Source organism: Berghia stephanieae, chromosome 6 (assembly GCF_034508935.2).
Source record: "Berghia stephanieae isolate SIO BIC M18660-M18661 chromosome 6, UCSD_Bste_1.3, whole genome shotgun sequence".
NCBI lineage: Eukaryota > Metazoa > Mollusca > Gastropoda > Nudibranchia > Aeolidiidae > Berghia > Berghia stephanieae.
Window position 1 is genome coordinate 934,292 of NC_088365.1, and position 25,000 is coordinate 959,291.

Below are 25,000 nucleotides of genomic sequence, written 5' to 3' on the forward strand. Positions count from 1 at the left end.
GGACAACCGCTGTTAACGACCAGGTACTCATTTTACACCTGAGAATGTGAGTAAAGAGTCTTTTTCCAAGGACTCAACTATGCGCCGAGCGCGAGGCTCGAACCCAGGACCTTCCGATCCGAAAGCGAGTGTCATACCACTAGACCACATAGCCGACCTCTTCTACGACTTATTTCATCATTCTTTTTCTTCTTCCTCTCCCTCCTTCTAGTACTAACGTTATAACAATAGGATTCAATTGTCTGACGTCACGTCCTCCCAGCAACCAGTAGCTTGGTTCTAAACAAAGAAAATCTGTACTTTTTAATCTTCATATTGGCTAGAACTTTTTTTTTCCATGTCATGTGATCAGAATGTCGTATAAAAGTCAAAACATGATCGGATTTATAATGATTTTCTCCTCTGGATAGTCTTTTATACTGGTCGGAGAAGTATTTCATTAGGGCCTCCGTAATTGTTTCTATAGTTTAGAACCAGTTACTTAGTTACTATGCGTCATCATTATGAGGGAATTGACGTCACGACTGTTGAAGCCCATTGCCTAATGGTTGTCCTTTGACTTTGTTAACATAATTGCCATTACTCACTCATCTAATATTGAAAACAGCCGTCGTCATCAAAGTCTGCATAATTTTATTGTCATTCAACGACACTACGATCTCTCTCTCTCTCTCTCTCTCTCTCTCTCTCTCTCTCTCTCTCTCTCTCTCTCTCTCTCTCTATCTATCTATCTATCTATCCTCTATCTTCTCCTCTCTCTCTCTCTCTCTCTCTCTCTCTCTCTCTCTCTCTCTCTCCATCTCTCCCTCAATTAAATAGTAAAGATTTGAGACTATGGGTCACATAACATAATTACATAACAAGGGGAACATTTGTGATTCGGAATTAAAAAACAAAAAAAAAAACAAAAAACAAAAAAAAACAAACACAAAAAAAAACCAAAAAAAAAAAAAAAACAAACAAAACAAATCAAAACAAAACAAACAAAGGAAAAAACTCGCCTTGAAAGGGTTAAAGACCCCATCTTGTCCTCCAGCCACAAAGACTCGGTTCTCAATGGAGTCAAATGGTTGGAATTTAGGATGGAATAGTGGCAAGATTATAATTTATTCTTTTTCTTCTGTATAATAAAAACCTTTTGAAGTGTCTATTCGATCGATAATCCTTTTCCTCCTCTCACCTCAAGTCGTACGTAGTAGTAGTTGTTAGTGTTAGTCATCGCACTGTTTATTCTTCATCAGTGATTTATCTCTCTCTCTCTCTCTCTCTCTCTATCTCTCTCTCGTTCTCCTCTCTCAATTATCCGCTATCTCTCTCTTTCTTTTTCTCTCTCTCTCTCTCTCTCTCTCTCTCTCTCTATCTCTCTCTCGTTCTCCTCTCTCAATTATCCGCTATCTCTCTCTCTTTCTTTTTTTCTCTCTCTCCCTCTCTCTCTCTCTCTCTCTCTCTCTCGCTCTCTCTCTCTCTCTTTCTTTCTTTCTTTTTCTCTCTCTCTCTTTCTTTCTCGTTCTCTCTCTCTCTCTCTCTCTCTCTCTCTCTCTCTGTATGTGTATGTGTGTGTATGTGTGTGTGTGTGCTTGTGTGTATGTGTTTGTGTATTTATGTTCCTGTCCCCTCTTATAATTTGCCCTGATCATCATGCAAAAACTTTGTCCTATTATTCGCCTCTAAAACCGTTGTACATTCATTAAGAACACGTCTGCGTCAAACTTTTAAAAAATAAAAAGACTCTTGAGTTGCTACATTCATAGAATCGTTTTAAAATTTCTGGAAACTGACATTTCAAGATTAGCTGCTAGATCACCAAGACCAGGCTTTCCTCGGCCCAGTTCATTTTCAAATCAGTCAAACTATGAAAAAAATAAAAAAATAATAAAAAAAAAAGAAGAAAAGAAAAAAAGAAGAAAAAAAAAGAAGAAGAAGAAGCGAAGAAGAAGAAGAAGAAGAAGAAGAAGAAGAAGAAGAAGAAGAAGAAGAAGAAGAAGAGGAAGAAGAAGAAGAAGAAGAAGAAGAAGAAGAAGAAAGAAAAGAAACGAACAAAAAACACATTTTAAAAAGTTTTGGCTAGAAAACTCATCTTTCGATCGATTAAAATGACCCTCGCCATCTTGTCCAAAAACTCTCATACCTGGGACCTTAATAATAAAGCTTCTGGTTTGAGAGTTTTTGACAAGATGAAGGTCACTTTAAAATCGACAAATAATATATTATTTGAATTCGAAGGGAGATTTTCTGGCCAAAATTTTTAAAATGTCTTTTCCTAGAAAGGCAGAAAATGTCACCGACCGCCTGCTCCATCCATAAGAGCATTGTGTCCACCTAAGACTAACATGCAAAGACATGCATTTATAATGCCAAGAATTGCGTATCATCACGACCTTACCTGTGATGTGTCTTGTTTGTGTCTGGCCCGGGGGCGGGGGGGGGGGGGGGGGCGCAAGTGTCATTTGAAAAAAAAACAACATTGCTGATAAGGGAAAGGGTGAATCACGGACAGTTTGGAAACGTATGATTCGTTTCCACTATGTACTACTACCGTGTTCTAAAATATTTTATTTATTTATTTATTTATCTTATATTTATTTTGTTTTATTTATTTATTTATTTTATTTTTTATTATTATTTATTTATTTTATTTATATATTTTATTATTTATTATTAATCTATATTTATTTGATTATTTATTATATTTAATATATATAATGATATTATTTATTTATTTATTTATTTATTTATTTATTTATTTATTTATTATTATTTGTTTATTTAATTTTGTTTTTATTGATACATACATTACTGACAATGGCAACAACAACAACAACAACAAAAAAGAAAAAAAAAAGGAAAAAAAGCGAGCTCTCACATGAATCTATTTTTAGCCCAGGTTCGACACACAACGACGCAAACAGCGAATATATAATATATAATATATATATATAAAGGCCCATCTACCTTGGATTTGTTGTTCTGCTTGCTGCTTGTGTCATGCCTATAATATTTGCCTGCCTGTATTTGTTTTGTTCAGTCGTCTTCCCACAATTAATTACAATGCAGAAATTAGAGGAGGACAGAGCCAAACAATAATAATGATGATGATGATAATAATAATGATGATAATAATAATGATAATAATAATAATAATAATAATAATAATAATAATAATATATAATAATAAATAATAAATAATATAATAATATAATAATAATAATAAAATAATAATAATAATAATAATAATAATATAATAATAATAATATAATATTATAATATATAATAATAATATAATAAATAATAATAATAAATAATATATATAAAGTATAACCAACTTCCAATACCAATATCAATCGCCTCATAGATTTCCTTAAGAGCTATTAGAAGTCCCAGGTTTGAACTGTTGTTTTTTTAATTTTTGCTATGACGAGGGTCATCATTTAAATCGATCGATATTTGAAAGACGAGTTTTCTGGCCAAATTTCTAAATATGCGTTTTGTTTAAAGAGTAAGGCACAATAGACAGACACTTGATACTTGATACTCTCAAACTCTTGTGAATCTTCTCTGTAGCGGTACTCAGCGCCACGCCAGGAAAATTGAGACGTCTATTCAAGCTAACAGCCCATAATTTGCTCCGTATTATAAACAAAATATTTTTTAAAAAGCAACAACAACAACAACAACAAAAAAACAAAAAAAAAAAAAAATACCCCCCAAAAAGAAAAAAAAACAAGCAAACAAACAAAAAAAAAAAACCAAAGAGAAAAAATTAAAACACACACACACACACACACACACACACACACACACACACACACACAATCCATGACTTTTGACATGTATAAATTCCCCATCTCTAGTTTTTGGGATATCATAATACAATCATATCATAACCGGATCTATTTTTTAAAAAAATTATACCTGACTTTTGTATCTTTGTGCTGTCAAAAAGTCAAGAGTCGTTGAACACCGGGTAGTAATTAAATACGTCGCTGTAATATTATTATTATTATTATTATTATTATTATTATTATTATTATTATTAAAGGACAGCAGTGGCAGCAGCAGCAGTAGCAGAAGCAACAGCAGCAGCAAGAAATAATTGAATGCCGAGTCGGCATAAAACACAACAAAGGAACTTTAAATTATATTATTACAGTAGGGGTTACACTTAAGAACGGAGTGAAGTGGGGACTCTCCCTTTCAGTTGGGGGCCCCTTCTCTTGAACCAACCCTCTCGAAAGGGTCATATTTGCTTGTCATCTTGTTCAAGAAGGGGCCCATAATTCTCCCCTGCTGTGTTCTCTCTCTCTCTCTCTCTCTCTCTCTCTCTCTCTCTCTCTCTCTCTCTCTCTCTCATAGTCTCAATGGGGGAGCTGCTGTACTATAATAATATAACGTAATAACAATAATATCATAACAGTAATATAATATAGCAGCAACCTTCCTTATCTATCTAGCCGGTGTGAATTTTATATTATATTATATTATATTGTACTTCGCTATTTATTTGGATTGCTAGTCAGTTTGTTGCAACCGACAAAGAGTTAGAATGGAATAATATAATAAATAAATGATAAAATGAAGCCAAGTCTTGAGTAATTATACATTTCCTGTTTTGTCAAAATGATAATAATAATAAATGGGGCTGTTGAAAGTTATTTAATCTTCTGAGTGAAATGCTTTTTGATAGATTAGTTCTTCTCTATTTAGAAATGAAAATTAATAACCTTCGGATGTTGTGGACATTTTGTTTTCTCACGAATTGTTTAAAAAGGAATTGTGATTAATTGTTTTCATTCAAGATTCTAGACTTTCTGATTATATTTTTATTTTAACTCACTCAACCCTAACACCGACTATATCCGTAGTTTTACCAGGGTTACTTTTACCCCATGCCTATTTATTACATTTCTCTGAGACAAATTATAGCCGTTGTATCAAAGCTAATGTTTTTATTTTTTACATGTTAATGGTAGTTGAATAAAACTATCTATGTACATGCTCATTTTTGATATATTTTTTTTTTCATTTTTTGATTGAGAGAGAGAGAGAGAGAGAGAGAGAGAGAGAGAGAGAGAGAGAGGATGAGAGAGTGTAAGAAAGTGATAAAAAGCGGGAGCATAAGATAAGGAAATTCAAATAACAACTTCTTCCACCATACACAACCTCAAAAATACCACCACCATCACCACCACTAAAAGCAATAGGCAACAACAGTCGTGACGTCACTTCCCTCTTAATGACGCATAGTAACTTAGTAACTGGTTCTAAACTATCGAAACAATGGCGGACGCCCTTATGAAGTACTTATCCAACAGCATAAAAGTGTATCCAAAGGATAAAACCATTATAAATCTGACCATGTTTCGACTTCTATACATTCTGATCACATGGCATATGAAAACGTTTTATTCAGCATGAAGAATAAAAAGTACCGGTACCGATTTTCTTTGTTAAGAACCAAGCTGCTCGTTGCTGTCGGCGGAGGTGACATCAGACTATTGAATCCTGTTCGGGCACAATAAGTAGTGCCACCATTCTAACAAATGCCACCACCACCACCACCACCATGACCACCACCACGCATAACACAACTGCAATCAATACCGCCGATATTATTATTCAGATTCCTAGCAGCAGGCGAAGAAGTTCGAGGCACAGACTAGGTGTAGTTTAATATGTATAATTTGGTTTATTATCATAAACCTGGCCTTTTTTTTTCTATTTTCCGTCCACAAATCAAGGTTAATCGAGCTCAGTCAAAGACATTCAAATAGAGATTAAATCGCACAGCGTTCCTGGTTTCATATAAAATAAAATGGCGGCGCTCGACCTCGCACTAGCCACTTTGGATGACGTTTTCCTACTTTTTGTCCCCTAGTGTCCTGTATTCTCTATGGTTCGAGGGGAGAGAGAGGGGGGGGGGGGGGCTATTTTGTCAAATCAATATTATAATTCGTGACTGTCAGGTACGGCTTTGTGTCCAAACACCTGTGTGTCTCCACCTAATCCTAATCAAATCCCCGATTGATCTCCCTTGACATTGCACAAATATTTTAGCAAGGGGACATTGATACTCTAACATATCTCTGAAGATCGTGCAGAGCTACCAACCAATCGACAAGGAAAAGTCATATCTAGTCTCTATGACCCCCCCCCCCTCCCCAATATATATATATATATATTATATATATATATATATATATATATATATATATATATATATATAAATCATTTTTGAATTGCACAAATATTTATGCTCTAACGTATCTTCGGAGATAGTGCAGAACTAGCAATCGACAAGGAAAAGTCATATTCCCCCCCCCCCCCAACAACAAAACAATATATATATATATATATATATATATATATATATATATATATATATATATATATATAAATCATTTTTGAATTGCACAAATATGTTAGCAATGTTGCATTGATACTCTAGCGTATCTCAGGAGATCGTGCAGGACTACGAATCGATCGACAAGGAAAAGGCATATCTATAATCTTTAAACTAAAATTTAAAAAATCATTTTTGGAATTGCACAAATATTTTAACAAGGAGAGATTGTTACTCTCATATCTCAGATGATACTTTCAACCGACAAGGTAAAGACACTGCACATTTTAGCAAGGCATTGAGACACTAACGTATTTCAGAAGATATTGCAAGACGACGAGCCTGCAAGAAAAACATTCACAAAAGTATTCTTAATAATTTATTTCTTAGAGAGATTATATTTTGATGAACGGACGACACGAGGAAAAAGATAACCAAAATGATATTTGATTTCTACTCGAAAAGAGCAATTCTGGCTGAAAATACCTTATTTCATTCATATCCATTGTACCAAATGCTAGACATTTTATCTTCTTGTATTATTCACATTCGAAATGATGCGTGGGTGACTGGAATTTTGAGGGGTTATAATTTGATTAACTGACGACTTGATGAAAAGAAAATCTAAATGATATTACTCTGCGAAAGGATCAATTTTCCGAGCAATTCTCCTCCCGAATCTCTGCCAAATCCTACTTAATCCCCGCTGACATTGCACAAATATTATAGTTAGGGGACGTTGATGAAACTGTGCTTGACGCACTCCAGAGCTGCCAACCTGTGCAAAGTGTACAGGTGGTTCCTGTGGTATGAATGAATTCTACTCCAAGTCTTTAACCCTCTCCTTATCATGTACAGCAAAATCGTCACATTTGTTACGACACAATAATATACATTTTCTTTTTCAGATTTTTTTGTTCATCACAATGGTCTTTGTTTATTTAATAAGACCATAAAGTTGTTTTGTAGAAAGATAGTTTGAGTTTTAAAAAATCAAATTTTCTGCTGGGTAAGCCTGCCATTTTGGGAAAATACTGAAAAGGATCGGTATGGAGAGTTACCGATGAATTATTATGATGAGCTTGGTGATCAAAATTGGGTGTGTGATAATGACGCAGTTGTTATGTCACTGAGCAAGATATTTTGTCTGCATTTCTCGAAGTCTTTATTTAAACCAATGACCAATTATGATGAACTCGGTCAAAATTGGGTACGTGGTCGGTAATGATGCAGCTGAGCAAGATATTTTGTGTGCATTGTCCCACCAGACTCAGTTGTGAATAAGTACCTGTTTATAAATAGGCTGTAGTGAGTTTTGTTATTGCATAAAGGGCATTTATCATAGTTATGTCTTGTCCTTTATGAAATGGAAATACATTTGATTTCTTTAATGACTTACTAAGGAAATGAAGCAAGGGTAAACGTATTTTTACCTTTGTGAATCCGTGACAATGCATTTTATACCCGTTATTACAGCCAAACCGACGCTACATCAGACATCTTATCTTCACTTTGAAAACTTTTCTGCTAATGTTTGTATCTCCCAGTTGTACATATTGAGTTTTTGAGCTTCTATATAGCGCAATATCCACTAAATGTGCTCAAAGCGCTTTACAAGGGGTCCCTAGCCAACAGCAACATTTAACATGTAGGACGGGACATGACGCCTGTTAGGCAACATTACAATTTTTTTTCGGACCGAGACAACGCTGTTAAAGGCCAGGTACTCATTTTTCACCTGAGTACGGTGAGAGAATGTGAGTAAAAAACCTTCTCCAAGGACTCAACTATGCGCCGAGCCCGAGGCTCGAACCCAGGACCTTCCGATCCGAAAGCGAGTGTCATACCACTAGACCACATAGCCGCACAAAGTTTTGAAAACTCCCAAATTCTTTTGATTTATTAATTGGATTATTTACACATCCTAGCTGCATTGAAACTCGCGACGTTTTGATCATACAAAAAACGATTGATTTTACTTTACCCATGGCCATGATGATGACTGCTGGAGGAAGAGAATGTATTTAAAAAATGACTCGGCCATATTTTCCATCTCGCCTACAGTTCTAACCATAGAGAATACAGGACTCCTAGTAGTCTGTGGTTCTAACTAGCCTCTTGAAAACTAGATATGCCAAGGATGAAGAAAGAAGATAATAATAATACATAAAAAAATTTATACAGTGCATAAACGTCAAGAACATTTTCGAACTTATAAATCAGAACCTTATAAATTCAAGAAAGCGAAAAGTCGAGTCTGTAGCAACATAATCTGCTGTCGTAGCTCATCGGCCGTTTGTTTTTGCAACGACCCACAAAAGTCAAAAGGATTATTATTTTGGGCTTAAAACGTCACAGTTATTGTGGACTACGTCATGATATTGGCTTAAAACGTCACAGTTATGGTGGACTACGTCATGATAAGGGGGCAAGGGTCTACGGTCTGTTTTGACATTTTATGATTGAGATGTCGGTATATTTATTGTCTTGGAGAGGGTTTAATTTGACAGCCAATGGTAGATCTTTTCTCCTTAATTCTGCATCCAAGAATCAGATTTGATGTAATCGTAGAGAAACAAACGTTTGTCGTGATCTAACATGTTTTATTTATATATTTATTTCTGTATTTATTTCCTTATTTATTTTTCGTTGTATTTGGTTGTGAAACCTTCGTAACTGGTTGGAACTGGGATTGACGTCAAGAATATTTTCTTTAGGCCATTTGTATATTTATTTGTTATTTATTTACTTATTTTTATTTATTGTCATTTTTGCGGCTAAATGTTTTTCTCTCTCTCGTATTCTGGTCACAAAATAGAATGTTTCAATCCTTCCCTTTTATTTTATTAGGTAATACATTCATTGAGCTTTAGATCTGTGTACCCACAGATTTGATTTCGCGTTCATTTATTCATTTGTTCATATTGCAAAGATCGACTAATCGGGTCTAATTCATTCTGGAGGAAAGTGCTTTGTTATGCATCAGTTCTTAATTCATGATAACGTGTTTAGTGTGTGTGTGTGTGTTTGTGTGCGTCTGCGGGGGAAAGGGTAAGCAAAATTTAACACCTACTCGCTAGCCGCCAAGGATTACGTATTCATTTCCTGAGCAGTCAATTGGGTATTAAAAAAAAAAATGACAAATAATCTTATCGCGATAAATTTGAAAACCTCATTGTTGGAATCAGCTTGAAAAGTGGAGAAAAATTGTCTTTGTTTCATAAAAATCGGTCGAGAAATAACCTTTTTTGTAATATATTTGATTTTGAAAATAGCTTTCTCAAATTTTATAATTTTATGATAATTTCCTTATTTTCCGGTCGATGTTCTTGATTTATATATCGTTTTTCATTTCTCAATGAGACGAACGCACTGATGTAATTCGATTGATTCAAGAGTTTAAAACACAGATTTCGAGTTTTGATTGTGAGTCCAGCCGTACTAAGAATTCACGAGCGTTGAGATATGACGTAACTATACATACAAGACCTCGTTCTCCACGCCACAGTAGGGCTTCCATTCATCGCTTTCGGTCAACCGTGGTCTTTGAAGTTACACAACATATACCGCATGTGATGCCTTTACATAAATCAAGGGCTGAGCTGACTCATGTTGACAAGCGAGCTATCAAAAGAGCAATCCGTTGATTGGTCAAAAACTCAGGATTTCATATAAGGACATACGTTCTTGAAAGCGATATCCACCCACCTGTCAGTGGACAGAACTGATATGACGAAATTAGGGATCCATAAAATGTTATATCATGGTAGGCTCCACCCTCTATTTCTATTCTGGCGTAGATGTAGAAGGCGATAGCATTTCGGATGTCATAATGACTAGTGGGCAAAGGGTTAAAGCTTCCAAACAATCCCAATCGTCGTCTATCTCTAACGGGACCCGTTGGCGCAAACTCAGTACTGTACCAGGAAATCGGTCTGTACGGAGGGAGGGATAGTTTAAAGACCGGAACAGGACAAAAAAAAAAAAAGTTGAACTTTGTATAGAGCAATATCCAATAAATATGCTCAAAGCGCTTTACAAGAGGTCCCTGGTCAACAACAACATTTAACATGTAGGACGGGACATGCCGCCTGTTAGGCGATATTACAATTTTTCGGACTAAGACAACGCTGTTAACGGCCAGGTACTCATTTTACACCTAGTACGGTGAGAGAATGTGAGTAAAGAGCCTTTTCAAAGGACTAAGGACTCAACTATGCGCCGAGCGCGAGGCTCGAACCCAGGACCTTCCGATCCGAAAGAGAGTGTCATACTCATACCACAAGACCACATAGCCGCACATAGACAAATTGTTTGAACTTTTCAGCAACTGTCAAAATATGGGGGTCATAGTGATAAGTAAGTTAAAAAGCAAATAATACAGTTGGCTCTTCAAGGACTTGCGTTATCCACCAGTCAATCTTAACATTGAAATATTTATTATGTTTTGAAGTTGAGTTTTATTTCGCAATGAGTTGGAAGGGATTCTCCTATAGAGATATTTTTTGACATATCGAAGTAGATGTTTTGTGAATAAGAAGTAATTGGAATATTATGTTTTGAAGTTGAGTTTTGGTTCGTACGAAGTTGGAGAGATTCTTCTATAGAGATAATTTTTGACATATCGAAGTAGATGTTATGTGAATTCGAAGCACATTAAGTAGTATTCGAGCTGCCTTCAAGGCTATAATTCCAAGTGGTTGTCTCTTGTGTGATTTACAATAATATTTATGATCTTATATCTTTTAGGGATATTATCTTATGCATCTGTCATAATCGGCCAAACACATCCATCATAATGTATATTTTAATATTAATATGGATAGATAGAAAGTCTTTGATGTCTAGTAGGAAAATGATTTACTATACGTCGAAATGATATCATGGTGAACAAAATATCTATTTTTTTTCTTTATTTTGTTGTTTGTTTGTTTGTTCTCTATTGCTGTTTTGTTTCAGTTTTGTTTTGTTACTTATTTTAAAGGAATGAAGTTCGGATAAATAGTGATGATGAAAACCTATGACTAGATACATCATCACTTGGGACATAAATAACAAAAAAAACAACAAACAAACAAACAAACAAACAAAAAAACTACTGTATCGTCGTGAAAGGGAAATCATGTTTTGTTGGGATTATTATTATTATTATTATTATTATTATTATTATTATTATTATTATTATTATTATTATTATTATTATTATTATTATTATTATTATTATTATTATCATTATCATTATTATTATTATTATTATTATTATTATTATTATTATTATTATTATTATTATTATTATTATTATTATTATTATTATTATTATTATTGTCTTTTTTTTTTTTTTTTTTTTTTTTTGTATTAGGGGTTTTTTTTTTACTGTATATTGATCTACAGCTTGATATGACCCTGATTTGTCAAATGGACAAACCCAAAACTTGGAAAAAAAAGTTTATTCTTCCAGATCACCAAATGTTTCTGATTCTTAAGCTTAATATTTCATTATTATCTGAAACAACAGCAGACCTCTCAGGAACTTTCGCTCTCGTTCCGGAAATCAATAACCCCAAGGGTAACTCTACTCTGCCGTACTGTGGAAAAACCCATATTTAAAAATTTGACCAGAAAACTCGTCCTTCAAATATCGATCGATTTAAATGACTCTCATCTTGGCAAAAACTCTCAAACCCGGGACTTCGGCGAAGTCCCGGGTTTGAGAGTTTTTGCCAAGATGAGAGTCATTTAAATCGATCGATATTTGAAGGACGAGTTTTCTGGCCAAATTTTTAAATATGGGTTTTTCCACAGTACGGTAGTTACTTGTATTCTAAGTTCTGTAAGAATAAATCCGATCTAAATACATTCAAATACAGTTGACGCTGCTTCGGGCTATTTATTTTAACTCAGTGACCCGAAATCCTTTGACTGATTAAAATATAATAATAATAATATTACGCGTATCAAAGTGCATTTCGACTCTCCAAGGTTAAAGACATAAAGAAAGTTTGTCTAGTAATCCACAATATCAAAATATTGTTATCACATTGGAAAGGCATTGTGAAAACAAAGATCAAAGGGAAGAGTGAAAGATAATACATTGTTCCGAGTGTGCTTGAGTGTGATATTGACAATACACACATTATCTACATACACGCGGCGTTTCATTTCCTCTTCTTATTCTTAGTTCAAGAAGTGCGGAAGGCTTATCCTGTTACATAACACAACATTGAAACAGCTGATGGGGAAGAAGATAGTTTTGCATCGCACGGTTTGCTTGGTGGTATCGATAATTGGTGATAAACGGATTTGTAACACATCAGATGTTAGTGAAATGAGGTGAAGTTGGTTACTAACTAAGAAAGGAATGCGAAGCTAAAAGAATCCTTCTAATTTTCTTCGTCTTTTTTTTTTTAGATTCTTTTTGAAGAAAATATGGAATTCTTTGTATATTGTGTGCTTTTGGAGTCCGAGAAAATATGCGTATAGATTTCGGCTTGAGGACACAGGTTTTTTGTAAGGCTTTGAAAAAGAAGGCATTGTAGAGTTGGGGCTAGAGGAAAATAGTGGTTTTGTTGAAGTTCAAAGGTGTGTATTTCATTTACCAATTTCACTGAATCGGAAAATCAAGAGACTGCTTTTAAGCAAACCTATGATTTGTGATAGAAATTTGATGGCGTTTTGAATAGGGGCAGCGGCGTCGCGTAGTATTATCTTTTGAGGGTTCGGCGCTACGCTCAAGGCCTTCCACGCAGGGGCGTAGCGTGCCGACGTGACATTGTGAGGTGGTAAAGCCAGATCCGGGCATGATTGACGGTGTGAAAACGAAATTAGTCTCGCTCTTTGTATGTTTTTCTTTTCTTTAAGAATGAGGTCGCTGTTGGCTGGCGATTTATACAATGAGAACGTTTATCCCGGGCACACGATACTATTGGTTTTTGTAAATGTGTGGCTTTTCTTTATTTCGAGAAATTGATTATGCAAAGTCAATAAAGAGAATAACGAAAAAGACACAATTGATTTTGATATATGATCTATCCTCTCATCACGACCATTGTTATACAGAAAAAGTGGTAATTTTATCATAGTATGACTTGAACTTGAACTGATAACACGATATAACTTTGCTTTGGAAAATCTCTCATAAAACTAATCCTACTTCTTCATCACCGTTCATCAATGAATGAGACACAATACACAATACGGATTGAACATTAGAATTCATTTTAGAGGATATAGACCTACAATTATTTTACAAAAGCAAGCTAAAGAACTTCAACAATGGATAGATTTTACTTAAGCCATGTAATGAAGCAGTCATAGCACTTTTTATTTTTGACATAAGATACATATTTAACTATTTCTATTTCTCTAACCAAGAATAAGCACCTGGCTTTTGATTGTTATCATTTTTTTTTCTGGCTACTTTTTTTTCTAACGCCTTAATTCTCTCTAACTAGGAAACCCGATATTCAGTCATTTTTCTTCACAATACAAATAAAGATAACGCACACCTTCACACATAGATTGTGAGAAGATTGTGAGAAAAATAATAATAAACACACTATTTTGTGCCTAAAAGTCTGTGTACGTCTGTGTGCATTTCTGTGTTTCAGAGAGAGAGAGAGAGAGAGAGAGAGAGAGAGAGAGAGAGAGAGAGAGAGACAGAGAGAGAGAGACAGAGATAGAGATAGAGAGAGGGGGAAGAAAAAAATGAAGGAAAGAGAGAGAGAGAGAAAGAGAGAGAGAGAGAGAGAGACAGAGAGAGAGAGAGAGACAGAGAGAGGGGGGGGGAGGAAGAAAAAATGAAGGAAAGAGAGAGAGAGAAGCTGAGAGAGAGAGAGAGAGAGAGAAATAGAGAGATAGGAGGAAGAAAAAAATGAAGGAAAGAGAAAGAGAGAGAGAGAGAGAGAGAGAGAGAGAGAGAGAGAGAGAGAGAGAGTGAGAGAGGCAAAGAAAGAAATCCTCTCATCACGACGACAGGTCCCTGCTTGATGAGGTCTTTGCATGTTTTATAAACCCGTCCGTCCAGATTCCTTAATACAGGGACATACACTCCGCACTCATCCGCCCATCCATGCATTGTCTTTCAATTGGAAATCCCCGAGTACCGTAGCATGTAACGAGCGTATTAATCATCGTTCTGGTAATTTGAAATAAGTAATTCTCTAGGGCTGGAGTATATCCTGGTTCTGGAAGGTACACAGTGTATTGCTTCCCTTTATATAGTACGTATGTTACGCTAATAAGAATGGTTTTAGTCAAACTTCCTTTTAACTGACTTATTCAAACCAGCAAAACAATAAATTACTTTTAATCTTAATGTAAAATTTGGCTTTTTTTCTACATGTTATTATGTCATATGTATTGTTCCCATACGAAGCCTTTCCATTTTCACTCTTTCGTTAGTATTTTACGATCACCGGCTTCAGGCAGCCCTTACCGTTTTCTATGTCATATGCACTACCATCGATGCATTCATATTTTTAACGAGTTCACAAATGTGTTGTCATCATTCTGCAGTGTCCACCGCAATTGCAGTATATACCACGAGGATTTAAGCCAGCGCATTTCAAACCATGACGTAATACCTTTCGTCAACAATTTTACATCTTCGGCTGTTTCTTGATGTATGCCATGAAAGCATACTGCGCTTTTATAAAGCTCAATATTTCTGGAGCATTTCCAAGCCAGTTTAAGAATGTTGTAATGATATGTGTTGTCTTGAAGTCTCTTCAAATTATTGTTGAAGGTGATTCTGAAAGGAATCGCTAATCCTCTCCTGCTTCTTTTTTTCTATTGTAAATGAATTTGTACACATGACAAGAATTTGTTGGCGGGAATCACTGGGGTGTCTTTCAAGGACAAACAAGAAAAGCCTTGAAGACTGTCATTCTAGTTGTACTGTATAGTTACCAAGACATTTGCACATGAATTCAATATTACGTCTTCCTCGACTCCTCTGAGCAACCACATGAATAGCATGTTTTGTTTCTTTAAAAAATACTCTCGAGGATTTTAAATAGCAATGTACAATGTATTTTGTTTTCCATTTAAAACCAATTCAAAAGTCTCTACTTCAACTGTCTAACGTCCTCCATACCTGTCTCTCTCCGATCTTTCTATTTTTTTTTTCTACTGTTGAATATTCATTTTTTTCTCTTTTCCTTTTCTATCTGTCATCATTTGAATCGTGCAACGTTTAAACGATTAGATATATTCTGAAGCAACCTCGCCGAAGGCAACCGATTTCTAAAAGTTTAAAAAATTCGCTTCTAAAGATAAAAGGATATTGAGTTAAAAGGGATTTTTTTTTCGTCGGATGCAAAATAATGAATTACTGGGTTCTAAAACAAATTATTTCATTCATTTAGCCGCGTACATGGGCGGATTGATCGTTCAATCAGGGCTCTGTCGCCGATTTTGTTGCCCTCGGGGTTCTGTTGCAGTCGATGGTCTTCACGCTCCGCCTATTGCGTCGGCATTTGCGATGGATGAAGTAGTTGTCAACATATTATCTTTAGATTTTCCAGTTTTCTGTAATGTTGACAACGCCTCTCATGCCATTGAAATAATAATGGGAATATTATCACGCCATGAAGTGTGCATAAATGGGAAGATTGTTGTGTTGTTGCTATTTATGTTCTTCCCCCCAGAACAAAACAATGTTGTTTTTTTTGTTGTTTGTTCTTTTTTTTTGAGAAAAGTCTAGAAAGAAAATGTGTTTAAATGGTCTTTAAATGCTTTGATTTGGATAGAATAATGTCGAAAAGCTGCTTGGCGTGTCTTTCAATTCCATTAAAGACCTGAATAAGTGTGTCTGGAAGGTGCCAGAATTCCATTAGAACGAATAACTCAAAGATTCTAGAAAGACAAATTTTAACGGACCATCTGGTTTACAAGTGCAGCCTTAGAGAAAAGCTCCAAACTCTGTATTCTGTTGTTGTTTTATCGGTTTATGGTTCACTGTGATAAATAGCAATTTATTGAAATGAAATGCCCGAAAATGACTGTGGTCTACTTTTATTTATTTATTTGCTTTTGTTATTTGCTAGTTGACACAAGAAACATGATATAACTGGTCTCTATAGATTCTTTTAAAATCCGTTTATTATATGCGCTATTGAAAAGAAAAAAAAGTTAAATATCAAACGTTTTTGTTTAGACGTCTTTGAGCTAGTAAATATGAACAGATTTTGTAGTCCTTCCGAAAAAGTTGACGTTTTCTGTTTCATTCAAAGATCGCTCATTACACCCCCGAGGTGAACAGGCCCGGTCCTTCAGACAGCGTTGGGCTCAGAAACAAAAGATATGGATGGACTGAATTGTTAAATTTCAAGAGGTACTTTGCTTCTTTGCTTACATTAATGGGAGCAGTTTTCAAGAAAAACAAACAAACAAACAAAAACAAAAAAAAAAAAAATCTTGTCTTTACAAACCTTTAAACCAAATCGTCTCTTTGTCATTTGCATTCCTTTCATTTCCAGATTTTTTCAGTTCTTTTCAAATAGCATATGCCCAGCGTCAGTTTTACATTTTCAATGTTTAAGATTTCCTTTTCTGTTTTCAAGACTTTTGTTGTATTCCTTGACCCGGGGCCTTTGAGATAATATTGGCAACAGTAACGGTAATAATAGCCACAAAAAAAAAAAAAAAACGAGAGGGGCTCTGAATGACTGATGATGGCGATTAAAACGTCGAGTTTGAATTCAAAGATCGACTTTATTTTTACAAACATCAATATATATGTAGAGCCATTTGTAAATATAATTATATTTTATTTGTTAAGTTGTGTTTGTTTTAGATTCTTTTGAATGTGGGATTTTTTTGAAGACATCAAGTCACGTGAGCAGACCTGCCAACCTGTACTTTAAAAAAATTCGTAGTTTTCAGAGGTTTTAACTGACTCAACCTTAGCACCGACTATATCCGTAGTTTACCCGGGGTTACTTTCACCCCATGCCTATTTATTACATTTTTCTGAGACAAATTATAGGCGTAGTATCAAAGCTAATGTTTTTAGTTTTTTACATGTTAATGGTAGTTGAATAAAACTATCTATGTACATGCTCATTTTTAATACATTTTTCCAATTTTCAAAAGTAGCAAAAATCTCTAGGATTGAGTGAGTTAATATATTAGACAGTAGAACTACTAGTAAAAATTACCAAATTTTGTCATTAATATGTTCAAGTATTGCTTTTAACTCTCTTATAGACAAGCTACGACAATAAAACTTTGTTTTCGAGAAGTCTTATTCAATCACAGATCTTTATATAATTGTCGGTTTGGAGCCAAAAATCCGTAGTTTAGCAATCACTGCCATTGTTTACTGATAAAGGTTTATTCGGACTGTCCGAATCAGGACAAGGGGCGTGGTTATTATGTTCCCTTACTCTGAGAGTTTATTCATCAGTAGAACTATTAGATTAGATTATATTATTTAAACCATAGCGCGAAATTTAAAGAAAACAACGTCACTGATGACAAATTTTCCCACATCGTGCACAATTTGATGTTCGTTTTATCTGAACCACCTACTGTTGGTGCGAAATGTTCATCTTCCCCCAAGGACAATATTCCTCTGTCAGGCTTGTAATTAGAGGTTTTTGAAGGCATTAGTCTCGGCTGTCGACATAGAAGTCTCTGTGTGTTATTTTGATGACTGAACAATGGAGCGTATTGTTATGTGAGCCGTAGATACGCCAAAATTCAGAAACCTTCGGAAATACAATACAGATCTATGAGTTCTCAGATAATTTTTTGCTGGAACAGCCAAAACGAGACTTTTTCAAAATGGCATCGTAAAAATACATTAAATTAATAATGGTGCATTGCATTGCTCTCACCATTTATGGTTGAATTATACAAATTAAAGAAATGTTATCTAGCCCTTAATTTTCTTATTCCATTGTTTTGATGAAATGCCATGGATCTAAATCTTTAACAATATTGAAAATACGTAATCTGCGTAATTTTTCACCAATTATCGATAATGATGTTATGGTTTGAAGAAAAGATAAGCGACAAAAAAGTTTAAAGGAGAAAAAAAAAGAAAATAAAAAGAAAGAAACGATAAGAAAAGAGAAAAATATACAGAATGTTAAATATAATATTATTTTCGGTTACAAGTATTTTGTTTTTCCAGTTTTATCAAATTTGGCATGAAAACAATACTCAAACCGGCAACACAGATTTTTTTTTTTTTTTTTGTAACGAGACCGAGTGCTGGTGTAGTTGTAGTAGTATTATTACACAGTCACTACGATTGAGTCAAAGATCCATCGTTGCTTTGATGTCTTTATCCCAATTGATTTAGTGGATGAGATAGGAGCCTTCTTTGATCTTTTATATTTACTATTCTAAATTCTAGCTAGTATTTTATAATAATAATAATAATAATAATAATAATAATAATAATAATAATAATAATAATAATAATAATAATAATAATAATAATAATAATAATAATAATGATAATAATAATAATAATAATAATAATAATAATAATAATAATAATAATAATAATAATAATAATAATAATAATAATAATATCATCATCGTTTATAATCATAGTTATTATTTATAACCAAAATACTTGATAATAACCACGTTACCCACCACTATTCAAGTCAAGTTGTCTCCATGCAAGGGTTGTATTGTATTGTGAAGAGCCCCGGTGTTTTTGTTAAAGTCTGTTTGATTTTGATACATGTAAAAAAAGGGGGGAAAAAAATAAATAAAAAAGAAAGAAAGAAAGAAAGATAGAACTGTCTGGTATCATATACCATTCTTGTTGTTTTTTTGTTTTGTTTTTTTTTTTGTTTTTTTTTTTTTTTAGATCTAATTGAAAACTTTGAAATTATACTTTGATGGCAGAGATGGAAATTATTGGAGGCTTCGAGTAATCTGTTCCAAATAACCTTAAACAATTTGACAACCAAATTGAGCTCGTTAGAACTTACTTATCCGAACCAGCGACCACCTGAGCTCTAGCCCTTCGGTCTTGTGCCATGACGTAGAAGTTAGATGTCTTTTGTAGTTGTTCCAGGTGACTATAAAGTGTGTTACTGATGCTTGGATTTGGTGGGAGGAATGCGCATCTCAGGTCTTCAAGAGGTTGACATTCAAGCAACTGGTGTGTTACTGTTTCATTGGGGTGTTGACATAGGGGATGTGTCTTTTGTAATTTTGCTTAAATGGTTGTTGAGCGGTATGTGTTGTGTTCTTAATTGAAAGATGATGCTTTGCTGGTGTCTTCTGAGCTCGTTAGGAAGACTAGTCGTTTCGTTGTTGATCATCGACATAATGATGATAATATCTTAGAAATAATTAGATATTATTTTGACACAAAGTCAAGCCGCAGCTTGATCGAATCAAATCTGACCTTTTATTTTCTTTCTCGAAGAAGATGATGGGATACGACTTGAACTTATGAACTTGCCTTAGGCGAGAAAATTATTGACTAGTATTATAATATTATTATATAACACGTTTCATATAACACGTTTTTGAGATAACACTACGACATTATGGCAGATTATACTCTGAGATGAATTTTTTTTTGTTTTTTTTTTTGTTTTTGTTTTGTTTTTTTAAATTTCTACAAGAAATGAGGGATTTATATATTATTATTATTATTATTATTATTATTATTATTATTATTATTATTATTATTATTATTATTATTATTATTATTATTATTATTATTATTATTATTATTATTATTATTATTATTATTATTATTATTATTATTATTATTATTATACGAATGTAGCGTTTTTAGCAACAAGAACAATCTTTACCTGCAAAAGGACACTCAGGTCATCAAGCTGCTCACTGACTGGAACTAGATGGCTATATTATAAATCCCTCTTACTATCATGCTCTTAAAAATCATATTTATTTATTTATTAAGTATTAATCGTTTAAGACAATTTCATAAAACCTGTTAAAATTTTAACACCAAGAGATGAAGTGAGTAGGAAAGTGCCAGAAGACAATAGAGAATTAAAATTTCGCGGTGGTTTGAGCCCGCGACCTTACTGGTACGACAACTCCGCTTGGCCGCGAAGAGCATGACTCTACCGTATGAGCTATCCACGATCCCAAAAACTAATTTTCAAACCTAAGACTTCATTCAATCAGTAAAATGCAAATAAATAAGATTATAACATATTTGCAGGAAGTGCTCACCATTTTTTTTTTCAAATGTAAAAAAATTAATTCAGACAAGTGAGTGGAGCAGGCACTTATGTTGATAACCACAAGAAATGAAGTGAGTAGGAAAGTGCCAGAAGACAACAGAGAATAAAGACTTTGCGGCGGCGATGGGGGCTTGAACCCGCGACCTTACTGGTGCGACAACTCCGCCTGGCCGGGGAGATCGTGACTCTACCGTGTGAGCTATCCATGACCCCGTTTTTATTCGCTATGTGGTCAAGTGGTATGACACTCGCTTTCGTATCGGAAGGTCCTGAGTTCGAGCCTCGCTCAGCGCATAGTTGAGTCCTTGGAAAAGGCTCTTAACTCACCGTACTCAGGTGTAAAATGAATACCTGGCCATTCACAGCGTTGTCTCTGTCCGGAAAAAAAATGTAATATCGCCTGACAGGCGTCATGCCTCGTTCGACATGTTACGTGTTGCTGTTGGTCAGGGAACCCTTTGAGCACATTTCGTGGATATTGCTCTTTATACATGCTCAATTTTTTAAAAATTCTCTGTTGTCTTCTGGCACTCTCCATTCTACTGACTTCAATTCTTGTTAATAAAAGTTTCAGATATATACCTGAATCATCATCCATCATTATTTTCCAATCATCAATGTTTACAAAACTAGGTGTGCCATCAGCCAGTGATATATCAAGTACCTGCCAAAGGATGATTCCTAATTAAATTTGTCAAGTAGCTTTTAAGCACCGTAATTAACCAGCCAAACTTGTGGTACTCTGGAAAAACAACAAACTCGTATTTAAAATTTTGGCCAGAAAACTCGTCTTTCAAATATAGATGAATTTAAATGACTCTCATCTTGGTAAAAACTCTCAAACCCGGAACTTCGTCGAAGTCCCGGGTTTGAGAGTTTTTACCAAGATGAGAGTCATTTAAATTCATCGATATTTGAAGGACGTTTCCTGGCCAAAATTTTAAAAACAATTTTTTCTAAAGTAAGTTAGTTAACGGGTTAAAAGAGACTCTTGGATTTGATAAGAAGTGAGTCAAGAATCCCCGTTATTCTCGCCGTGCATCTGTGTTATTTATTGCACTTTGACAAGTTAGTTTTGGAAGGCAAATTACGGGATGCCACGATTTTACTTAGACTAGGCTAGGATGGGTGAGAAAATAGATATTATTTGTGTTCAGGTAAATCGGGTTTTAGATTTGTTTTTGTTTTTTGTTTTGTCTTTTGGGGTGTGTGTGTGTGTGTGTGTGTGTGTGTTATTTGGGAAGTGAGAGAGAGAGAGAGAGAGAGAGAGAGAGAGAGAGAGAGAGGGAGGGAGGGGAGGGGGAAAGGTGGGTGGGATAAAGGGATCAGCGAGTTTAAGAGTGTTAAGTGGAGGGGCGACACCTGAAATATCGATTTTTGGGTCAAAATATAAAATTTCAGTTTTTTATTTATTATCAAAGAACAATCCTTTTTTCACATATTTTCAGCACTGATATGGTGATTTGGATAATATAAAGTTTGTAAATCGTCTTTCATAGCCATGGAAGTCGACATGAAAATACCAAACTTTTCAATTTTTTTGTGAGAATTCAACTGAAAATAATAGGACTGAAAAGCATTATAATCCATATCGATGTTGTAATTTTTGATATCGATAGTTTAGTCTACTCTTTGCTCGTCTAGTTGACACGGTTTCAGTCTCAAAAATATCAGAATATGGGCAGGGGAGGGGTTTAGAAACTGTGAGTCGTGAACGAAGATTGTGTGTCAAACAGCTGATAAGAGGTCAAGTTGTCAGGTAAATACAACGTGATCACGAATGGTGCGATCTGATTGGTTGACCTTGTTCTCGACCTCTGACTCCGCGCCAGGGATTGGATGTTGAGTCAGGGTGAAAGTTCGCCTCTCTTACTATTATATTTTACTACGATTTGTTTACATTTCGATTGATCAGTTGTTTTATCAAATTTTGACACGTATTCACGTTAATTATCTCTAAATATTTCCAATTTTTACTGGATTATTATAACTATACCTAAAGTGACAAAAAAATCCAAACGTTGGCTACAGTTATTTGCTACAAAAGCCAAGAAAGCAAGAAAGTTATGATGGCTCGTGGTTGACCCGTGACCACAAATCTTTGATTGGAATTTGGTATGTGATAGTAAGTAGTATTATGATAAAGCGATTCCAAGCAATGCCACAGCGGAAAGAAATGAAATGGGCTATTCTTGCTGGTCTTTACCACGGTTATTACACCAATGACTTCCCTCAACATAGGTATTGTCCTCCTGAACCGGACTCCAGATGCTTTTATAAAAAATATATTGCTGCCCATGTGTAAACTGTTGACACAAGCAGCGTGTAAATACACCTTTGAATTTTGATTTAATTCATGAGCACTTGAAGCCTGTATATGCTTTGTTGAAGTGTTGTGAGATGAAGACAACACAAAATCCAAACGAAAGGTTTCATAATTCTGTTTGGTCAAGATGCCATAAAACATACTTCCATTCCCTAAAAAAAAGTTGAGTTTGGTGCAGAGTATAATTTTGGTCCAACAGGAATAACATCCCTTAAAGTGTCTTTGGGCATCGGTGGACTGGGAGAACACTCCAAGATGTTGAGTCAGCAAGCAGAGTCAAAAAGACTTGACCAGAGCATAAGGGTTGCTCAACACAAAGAGAAAAAAAAGACGCAAAATGAAAGCTCAGACCCGTGAAAAAGCCCAGAGGGAGGCAGAAAAAGAACACGGGGGACCCTCATACGGTGCTGATATGTTTTGAGCTGTTTGTACCGTTTTGTCTTATTATTTTCATTCATTGTTATCTTTGATCTCGTTTTTCTCAAAATGACATTTTTTAACACTATTTTTTATCTTATTTTGTCATTTATCAATCAATTTGTTTAAAACTTTGCATGTCTAGAGCTATAGTGATTATCTAAAATCATACAGAAGTAATTTTAAATATCTTTATTATTTTTTGAAAAATTGACATTTTTATGTCAAAAAACATGATTTTTATCATACCGAAAAAATATTATTTTTAAAAATTTGTAAATAAAAATCTATTTAAAATATTTAAAAAATGCTCTGTATTTTTTTAACAATATACAAATATACAACCATGCCAAATTTCAAGAAAATTCAATGGAAACTTATTGAGAAAGTAACTTTTTAAAATAGCACCCAGAGAAGAGAAAAATCCAAGATGGCGGCCGTCACCATGGCAACCGGACACGCCCACCGAAATAAATCACATGGTTCGAATCCATTGGTCATAGGCAATGTCCCAATATAAAAAGATATTGGATATAATCATTATTCTTGAAAATAGTTTCAGGTGTCGCCCCTCCCGTTAAGTATATAAATGATGTTTTTGAAGTGCGCGCTTTTAGGTGTAGGTAATGAGATTATAGAAATCACACAAAGTAGCAGTACTAATAGTTGTAGTAATATTTATTGTAAAAGTAGTAGTAGTAGTAGTAGTAGTAGTAGTTGTTGTTGTAGTAGTAGTAGTAGTAGTAGTAGTAGTAGTAGTAGTAGTAGTAGTAGTAGTAGTAGTTGTAGTAGTAGTAGTAGTAGTAGTAGTAGTAGTAGTAGTAGTAGTAGTAGTGGTAGTAGTAGTAGTAGTAGTAGTAGTACTAGTTGCTGGTGTTGTTGTTGTTGTTTTTGTTGTTGTTGATGACTATGAGGCCATTGCAGTAAAGGCAATACACTCGATAAAGATCGGACTTGAAATCTAGGATTAAAATCAAGAGAAGGACTAACCGATAGGGCGAGGTCGTGAGTTCTAAAACATCAACAAAGAAGCAGCGGAGGTTGAAAAAAACGAGACTTTGTTAATGATCGAATCATGTCAGAAAATTTGGTTTTTAATTAAGGTATTTCAGTTTTAATTTTTTTTTGTTTGTTTGTTGGCTGAAGAAGGTTTTTGATCCCGAAACGTTCCTTTTTTGTGTTTGTTTTTTTTTTTGGTTCTTTTCTCAAGCCGTTATATTCTTTTTTAAAAATTACTTGTTGAAGTCGACAGACATCTTCTAGCAGCTTTGTATCCCTTTGAATTATATATATATATATATATATATATATAAATCTCGCTGCACAGAGAATTAGATCAATCGTTGAAAGCCTTCGAACTTCGATGAGATCAGATCGAACACAAAACTCCCCCAAGTTCGATCTCTGCCTTATTCCATTCCATAACCAACGTAAAACACTCGACGTGTCCTGGAAACCTCTCCACTGCTACTGATGCATGCTTGCTGCTGACACACACACTAACACACACACACACACTAACACACACACTCTAACACACACACACTAACACACTAACACGCACACACACTAACACACACACACACTAACACACACACACTAACACAAACTCGCACTAACACACACACTAACACACACACACACTAACACGCACACACACTAACACACACACACTGACACACACACACTAACACACACACTAACACACACACACTAACA

At 34.7% G+C, this 25,000-nt stretch overlaps 2 protein-coding genes across 11 annotated transcripts in view; one reads left to right on the top strand and one right to left on the bottom strand.

The window, feature by feature from the left end:
- The window catches only part of LOC144975943 (E3 ubiquitin-protein ligase PDZRN3-like), a 509,994-nt gene that overhangs the window by 297,384 nt on the left and 187,610 nt on the right, over positions 1 to 25,000 (top strand). The gene's annotated exons all lie outside the window — the stretch shown is intronic.
- Positions 8,858 to 25,000, bottom strand: part of LOC144975946 (uncharacterized) — a 551,710-nt gene continuing 535,567 nt past the window's right edge. Inside the window, exon 2 of the mRNA XM_078920173.1 lies at positions 8,858 to 8,870. The gene's annotated coding sequence lies outside the window, so the exon portion shown is untranslated. The remainder of the gene's footprint in view (positions 8,871 to 25,000) is intronic.